The sequence below is a fragment of the Schistocerca piceifrons genome, chromosome 6 (assembly GCF_021461385.2).
Source record: "Schistocerca piceifrons isolate TAMUIC-IGC-003096 chromosome 6, iqSchPice1.1, whole genome shotgun sequence".
Taxonomy (NCBI): Eukaryota; Metazoa; Arthropoda; class Insecta; order Orthoptera; family Acrididae; genus Schistocerca; species Schistocerca piceifrons.
Window position 1 is genome coordinate 252,494,532 of NC_060143.1, and position 9,051 is coordinate 252,503,582.

At 42.2% G+C, this 9,051-nt stretch overlaps 1 non-coding gene across 1 annotated transcript; it reads left to right on the top strand.

The window, feature by feature from the left end:
* Window positions 1-1,921: 1,921 nt before the first annotated feature.
* Window positions 1,922-1,996, top strand: Trnat-agu. The gene has a single exon. It is a non-coding gene; the product is annotated as a tRNA-Thr (tRNA).
* The last annotated feature ends 7,055 nt before the right edge of the window (window positions 1,997-9,051 follow it).

Below are 9,051 nucleotides of genomic sequence, written 5' to 3' on the forward strand. Positions count from 1 at the left end.
CATGCGTGTACAGTGCATCGTATTTCTGAACAACACAGGGAGTGCAATGTCATATTATCTGCCGACACCGGAAAAGCGACTCTCAGTACTTGTACAGGAATATACATAATGAATGTGCGAGTGCAGATCGTACACACATGGCTGACGACACGTGGAAGTTTGGGTCTGGCCGTGAGTCGTGTTCGGAGGGCCTAATAGCTCGCGATAAGCTTAAGTCTGGGCTTGAGTCCCGGTCCGGCACAAATTTTCACTATCCTCATTCCTTTATAAAGCTGGTGGTTTTCCATATTCGCAATTGCAAAAACGTTTCATGTATTTTAATGTATCCCTTTTACTACTCTCTTCGCAACACATTTTCAGACAGTACTCACATATAACAATGAGTGTGTATGAAAGAATACATGATTGTAAGACGCATAGTTCAGGAGATATGACATATTAAACACTGAGATGCGTAAAAAATGGCGTATCGTGCGTGGCGTTTTCATTTATATTTTCTTTACTACCGAATTTATTCGCAACAGATCTTGCACACGGTATTCCAATGTGTCACTGGATGTACCTGTAAAATTATATTGAATTACGCAAAATTCAGGAAATAAGACGTCATAAACATTACGATGCGTGAAAAGGAAACTGCAGGGTGGAATTCGTCAGAGATGCAGGTGATGTATGTGCACAAATATGGGTGAAACATGTATGAGAAGTGCATAAGAGGGCAAAACGACGGGCTCCTCCTAAACTACTGGATCGATTTCAGCCAAAATTGGTACATATATTACTTAGTATCCAGAAATAAGTGCGGTGGGGTAAGAACCAGCATGGTGATAATGTGGAGAGTGACGGGAGAGGAGGAGGTGATGGAAATAGAGGGGTGAGGAGGAGATGGACTTAGAGAGGAAGGATGAGATGTGAACAGGGAGAAAGGGCAGATGGACAGAGGGCCAGGTGGATATGAAATGAGAGAGGTGAGAGGCGCAGGTGGACAGAGAGAGGGAATTAGGAGCAGATGTAGAGATAGAGAAAGATGAGGTGTTGTGGCGGAACCGGTTTATAGTATTTCGTGACTTTAATTACTTATAAATGATATTTCAGGTAGATAAAAAAATATAAAACCAGTTACCTATTGTCAGCATAACAATTCGTTTGATCACAAAAATGATTATCCTGGCTAATCCAGAATGAGATTTTCACTCTGCAGCGGAGTGTGCGCTGATATGAAACTTCCTGGCAGAATAAAACTGTGTGCCCGGCCGAGACTCGAACTCGGGACCTTTGCCTTTCGCGGGCAAATGCTCTACCAACTGAGCTACTGAAGCACGACTCACGGCCGGTAGTCACAGTTTTACTTCTGCCAGTACCTCGTTTCCTACCTTCCAAACTTTACAGAAGCTCTCCTGCGAAACTTGCAGAACTAGCACTCCTGAAAGAAAGGCTATTGCGGAGACATGGCTTAGCCACAGCCTGGGGGATGTTTCCAGAATGAGATATTCACTCCGCAATATCCTTTCTTTCAGGAGTGCTAGTTCTGCAAGGTTCGCAGGAGAGCTTCTGTAAAGTTTGGAAGGTAGGAGACGAGGTACTGGCAGAAGTAAAGCTGTGAGTACCGGCCGTGAGTCGTGCTTCGGTAGCTCAGTTGGTAGAGCACTTGCCTGCGAAAGGCAAAGGTCCCGACTTCGAGTCTCGGCCGGGCACACAGTTTTAATCTGCCAGGAAGTTTCATATCAGCGCACACTCCGCTGCAGAGTGAAAATCTCATTCTGGAAACATCCCCCAGGCTGTGGCTAAGCCATGTCTCCGCAATGTCCTTTCTTTCAGGAGTGCTAGTTCTGCAAGGTTCGCAGGAGAGCTTCTGTAAAGTTTGGAAGGTAGGAGACGAGGTACTGGCAGAAGTAAAGCTGTGAGTACCGACCGTGAGTCGTGCTTCGGTAGCTCAGTTGGTAGAGCACTTGCCCGAGTAAGGCAAAGGTCCCGAGTTCGAGTCTCGGCCGGGCACACAGTTTTAATCTGCCAGGAAGTTTCATCCTGGCTAATATTTGTCACTCTGCTAAAGAAATCTCGACTTGACGTTGTGTAGAAATGTTGTCTCTAAAGTCGTGTGAGTGGCACTAAATTGCATATTATTTATCAGATTTTACACAACTGTTACTTAAGATGGAAGCACTGTTCTCTAGCAAAGGGAACATTTAGTCACAAAATACTACCCACGCACAACACTGACGTATGTCTCCTATTAAAATATTTCATGTAAATCCTCCGAAATAATTAGGCTTCATACATCAGCAAATAAGAAACTGATATTACGTAACGTGCTGTGAGCACTGTATTTAAGGATTCAATCTGAGTTGAGTTCTGTCTTTTAAAGTAGATTCGGGACCACCAGTGCAATTTACTTTCATTCATTTATATTTAACAACATTTATGTTTGTTAAAATTCTCGATTCAAAACTGCCGCGGAGATATTTTTGCTAAGATGGCGGTAGACAGACTATAGTCAATTTGTCTATTGTTATTCTCGATTTATTTTATATGAAGTTAATACATTTAGATAAAAGTCTCTTGTTCTCAATTCTTTAGCATTTAAAATTGTGCTCAATGAAAGTGTTTCATATTTTTGATACCAGCTACTAGTAAACTCCGCTGTTAAGTTACTAGCGCTAATTGCTGCGCACCTAATTGCGGAGCTTAAAATTAACACTTAAAAACATTAATTAGATTGGATTACAATTGAAATAAATACAAATCCACGTCTAGACAATAGCGACTCTATTTTTCAAATAATAATTAACAATATAGTTACAGGTTTTCTCTTTACAGACCTCACACGTGTCACGTCTGAACAGTTCATCCGTTAGCACAGGAAGAACAACCGAACCACAATTATCACAGATATAAAAAAAAATCTAAATCTCGTTATCTATGGATGTAGTTCTCTGATAATAGTTTTAATTCACACAGAAATTAAATTATTACAGAAATAATGAAATAATTATCGTCATTTTTACACGATGCAGTCTCTTTTATACGTAGTATCGATAATATTTGTTGAAGTTTGTACACCTAGTTCATTTTAACATCTTGTGGCTAGAATATAGTGTCGTGCATACTACAATGGACAGAGAGAGGAGCAGGAGAAGAAGGATCGAGGAAGATGCTAGAGAGAATATATCAACTCTCTGAGACCACCAATCCTTGTGATCTATTCACTAGATAGCCTGATGCATAGGTTGCGTGTTCTGACTCTAAGAGTGTTTGGAGAAAGCATTTCTTCATTCGGTTGAGGATGGGGAATTTGATCAGGTAAACATGGCCAAGTCTTTGTCGAGTGGCGCGAACCTGGTTTATTAGAATAAGTTTGTAACCAGAGCTGCCATTTGCCCTCCAACAGTTTTAAAGTTTTATTAGAATGAAGAAGATGACTCGTTACACCATCAGGTTACTTCTGACTTTGTATTCGCCCAGAAACTGTGTTCATCTTCCAACGTTTCTCGCCAGACGAACAGGATGCTTATAATTAAACTTTCGCTACTTGAGATAACCCCTACGAAAAACGAGTGATCATAGGAAAATGGAACTTTGTGGAAACATTTGTAAGGACATGCGGAAGAGAAATAAACCATCGAAAGAAACAAGTTTTGATTCCCACATAAGAGGTAACATTTGTTACTTCTGTACTATGTTTACGTTCCAGGCTACAAACGTAGCTCAATATGACGACCGTATTCATATATCACAGCCTGGAACCGCACTAGAGATGTCATTTCACAATTGTTCGCAGCACGTTTTGATAGGTGGACCATGGAATGTTCAGCTATCGTGACAGTTCGTGCACTACTTGAAGATCGCACTTTGCCTCCAGGATTCTCAGCCATAGCAACAATAGCTTCCTCAACAATTTGTGGGGCGTACAAGCTGTGGCAGGAGTTTAGAGCGACAGTTTCCGGCCGCAGAGCACGTGGCTGGCGGTTGCTACGGGGCTGCGGCGAGCGGCTAGTGTGTTCGCGGACTTGGAAAAACCCGAGCGCTTGATAGGGGCGCATAGGGCCGTGTTTTCGCACTTGGAGGAATTTATATTTCAGAGAAAAATTGATAAAAATAGAACTAAGAGTGACACAGAAATGCGAGTTGACGCTCACAAACAGAAAAATATGTAAAGCTTAATTGGGCCACGACAATATAGCTTAAAAGTTACTGTTCTCTTAAAAATTGTAAATTTATGGAAGTTCAAAAGCTAATATTTCGGCAATGCTTTGGCCGATTAATATAAAGAAAGTGTCTATGGATGCGGCTAGTAGAGCTGCATCGAAAATCATAGCCGATGTAGCATAGTCTGTACCATTTTTGAACGAGAGGTCGGAACATGGGATTCGACTGAGAGAAACTGTATTTTTGGTAAGAAATAAATTTAAAGAGACGAAACTACCGACAGTATTTTAAAGTTTAAAGTTCTAAATGAGTAATTAAGTATGTATTTTTATTTGTTTATTTATGTTTAGCAGAGGTTGAAAATACCGCTTCAATTGTAAATTATTTTATTTTCACACGACCGGTTTCGTACTGTTATAAGCCCATCCTCAGGTGTCGTAGCTGTGCTGTGGTCCCCGAGCGCCGCGTGTACAACGCGCGGTGTGCTGCCTATGAGCGCAGAACAGGCAGTAGCGGATGCGAACGAGGTGGCAAATTGGTAAACCAGAGTGGCGAAAGTGCTGCCATCTATTGGCGGCGAGAGAAGAACGCGGGGCCACTAGCTCGACCGTTCACAATTTGAATTTAGTGGTTTACATTTACAATTAAGAAAAAACAAAGAATACATAAAAAATACACGATATAAGTTAAAAGTGCATTATGCGTAATAAAGGAGCGTATTGAACAGGTCGGTCCAGAACTGTGGTAAAACTGAGTGGAAGCTGCGATGCAAAATTATTATATAAACCGTAAAGCGCAATGAAACTTTCCCTTTGCATGAGTGGCAAACAAGTTTTAAATTTAGTGGGTATGTATAAGTCGCAACGTGGAACAACGCGCCACAGTTACCAGTAAAAAGAACATGCCCATGTGCCACTCCTATTCACAAGCTCTCGTTACTGATCAATAAGTAGCGAAACCTTACAATCTATACTCTCAGAAAGTAATAGCTAGCAGCAATAGCACTGAAAGGATACATCAGAAGTGGGTTCAATTTTTTGAAACTGCTAACCAACAGTCGTCAACTGATCGAGGCACACATTAGATAAGACCTGAGACGCACATTACGTCATGAAAGACAGGTAAATTTTTAATTATTGAGGCCACAGATAATGCCACAGTACTATAATGCGCAATAGTTATAGGATAAAATGAAAACATGCAACTTTTATTAAGAGAGGACAATTTTACAGCTATGTAAAATGAACTGGGTGGACCTAGCGGACCTCACTATAGGAAACAGGCTTATGCAGTACATTCGTTAAGCCTATTGAAGGCAAAAAAAGAAGAACAAAGTAGTATACATGTATGGCGTACAGTAATCAGGGACCAGAAAGAGAAGGAAATAAGGCTGCTGCTTCAGAAAAGAAAAGTTATTCAGCAGGACTGCGTGCTTAAGCGCAGTTTGCTCGTTCAAAATGTCCCACGGATCGCGGCAAATGCTGCGGATTACTTCTATTTCTTCTAAAATGTTTAAAACCGAGTCCTTACGTTGAATATGTAGAATCCTGCAATTTGTGTTTATATTTGAAATATAATGGTTATGATCCTTCAGGTGGTTAGTGAGAGCGGATTTGAAATTGCTAAGGTCCTGATGCTCTCTGAACCGTATGTTAAAGGAACGGCCAGTTTGGCCTATGTATGCGGAAGGGCACTCACTACACTGGATGTGATAGACGCCCGATTGTGCGTGGCGATTGTCTTCTCTGGTTTCGTGGTGCTTCAGTAGGTGTCCAACCTTACGCGGGGTGTAGAAGGCGGGTATAGCCCCCTCTTTGCTAAGCCATTTGCCAGTCCTGTCAGATACAACATCTACATATGGGATCCTGCAAAAAAAATTTTATAGCCATCATTAGTAGTAGATGACTGGGTAGTCCCGTACAGATCGTTGGAAGCGTCTTTCGATTGCATTTGCTGATGAAGTACATCAACAACATTGACAGAGGTTTCACATCACCTAGCCCGACCGGCGGTTTCGAAATGTTTTTTAAAAGTTTTTAAAACTTTTTAGAAAAAAAATTGTTTTTAGTTTTTTATGTATGTTGCGGCGTGTGAAAGTTATCTCCTGCCTTTTGCTATTTCCAGTACGACATTTGAGGATGGGCTTATAACAGTCCGAAACCGGTCGTGTGGAAATAAGATAATTTACAACTGAAGCGGTATTTTCAACCTCTGCTGTAATGCTCAGTTGCGGATGTTATTTCAACAGGATTGTTTTTATTTATGTTTAGTATCAAATTTCGGGAAAAGCAATATCACGCCACAAGTCATTATTTGGGAAGAAACGGTAGCAGATACAGAAAATTGGACCTTAAATTGTTATTGCCTGGAAATTTTCCATATGTTTGAATGTATCGCATGTGTTTTTTTTTGTTTAGTTTTAGAATATTCGTAATTCTTTATGTCAAACCTTGTTTTGAGGTAGGCAGTCGTTTCGAGGTGTATAGGGCGGCCATCTTTGAACACAGTTAAGAGCCGGACGTGCCCCGCATCTGTGGGTAGCAGTGCGTTGTCAGCCACGTTCGAAACTGATCAAGTGGAGCGCAATATAGTGGTTTACCACGGCAGACAAGAGTGTATTTTGTGAATTGTGAACAGACTGTCGAGTGCCGTGATCGCGACATATGAATTTTATAGTGAAGTGTTGTAGCAGCAGTTGTTAAAGACCACTCTTATGTAAAAGCCCCACAGACTGCATTTTAAGTGTTTAGTGAATAAATTGAAGAAAAATAAGCTACTTTTCAGATTACAATTCAACGTAAGTTACTCAATATTTTAAATTTCACCGCAATACCTGCCTGCATTGTTTTCTTTATATTTTATTTCAGCTTAAAAACTGAGTTTATGACAGGTATGAGCTGGCATCCTATGACGAAAAACATTGAGACGACCCACGTCTCTGGGCCACTCAATTAAGCTGAGTGCAACAAGTATATATATATTTTCGTGCCACAGCACGTGGGGGCTCGAGCTAAACTATTCAAACTTCTATGTGTAGCGCCCAATACCGTCGTAGGCGACAAGCATTTTCCAAAGCGCCAGTTAATTCGAACTTACGAATTATATTCCTCAATCTCAGTGCGGTAAGATGACCTCTCCGTATTCCCTTAATGCGTCGATACTCGCAAAGAGCAACAGCACTGCGTCTGTTGTTTTGATAAAACAGCTTTCGAGTAAAGCCCTTCTCACCTTGGCCACACCCATGATGACTGTCTACAACTGTAATGCACATTTCTGCATGTGTTTAAACCCTGCATCCCCGTACCACTGCCGGTGCCTAACGGTAAGTAATGACACTAACACTACTAACAACGTAAATCCTCCAGGGCGCAGCCTTAACATAATTCCTATACAGTTGGGCACACATACAGTAACAGGTTTCCGTCTACACTGACTCAAACAGCGAAAATTTCATTCCAACCGCCCCGTACATTTGTCCTGTTCAACGAAATCGAGGTATTGGCGGTAGAAGCACAAATTAAATACTACCCAGAAGTTAAAGCCCTTCAGTCTGTCCAGTCAATAGGCTGTGTTGGAACAAGTCTCTATCCATCGTCTCTCTTTTGGTTTCGTAAAGAGAAAACTGGAGACATCTCCTAGGTGTGTTATTACTTTATTCACTACGTGATACAAGGATGACAGTTTGCTCTATGCACTAAAGAGCCAAAGAGACTAATTCACCTGCCTAATATCGTGTAGGGCCTCCGCGAGCACGCGGAAGTGCAGCAACACTACGTGGCATGCACTCGAACAATGTCTAAAGTAGTGGTGGAGGGAATTAACACCATAAATCCTGCAGGGCTGTCCATAAATCTGCAAGAGTACAAGGGGTGAAGATCTATTCTGAACAGCAGGTTGCAAGGCATCCGAGATATACTCAATAATGCTCGTGTCTGGGGAGTATGGTGGCCAGCGGAAGTATTTAAAATCAGAATAGTGCTCCTGGAGCCACTCTAGGAATTCTCGACGTGTGGAGTGTCTCATTGTCCTGCTCGAATTGCCCAAGTCCGTCGGAATGCACAATGGACCTGAATGGATGCAGGTTATCCGACAGAATGCTTACGTACGTGTCACCTATCAGAGTCGTATCTAGACGTATCAGGGGACCCATATAATTCCAACTGCACACGCCCCACACCATTACAGAGCCTCCACCAGCTTGAACAGTTCCCTGCTGACATGCAGGGTCCATGGAGATTGTCTCCATATCCGTACACGTCCATCCACTCGATACAACTTGAAACGAGACTCGTCCGACCAGGCAACATGTCTCCAGTCATCAACAGTCCAGTGCCGGTGTTGACGGGCCAGGCGAGGCGTAAAACTTTGTGACGTGAAGTCATCAAGGGTACACGAGTGGACCTCCGGCTCCGAAACCCCATATCGATGAGATTTCATTGAATGGTTCGCACGCTAACACTTGTTGATGGCCGAGTATTGAAATCTACAGCAATTTGCGGAAGGGTTACTCTTCCATCATACTGAATGATTCTCTTCAGTCGCTGTTGGTCCCCTACTTGCAGGACCTTTTTCCGGCCGCAGCTATGTCGAAGATTTGATGTTTTACCGGGCTCGCGATATTCACGGTACACTATTAAAATGGTCGTAAGGGAAAATCCCCATTTAATCGATACTTCGGAGATGCTGTGTACCATCGCTCGTGCGCCGACTATAACACCACATTCAAACTCAGTTAAATCTTGATAACTTGCCATTTTAACACGAGTAACCGATCTAACAGCTGCGCCAGACACTTGTCTTATAAAAGCGTCGCCGACGCAGCGCCGTATTCTGCCTGTTTTCATATCTCTGTGATTGGAATACGCGTGTCTACACAAGTTTCTTTGGCGCTTCAGTGTATATACA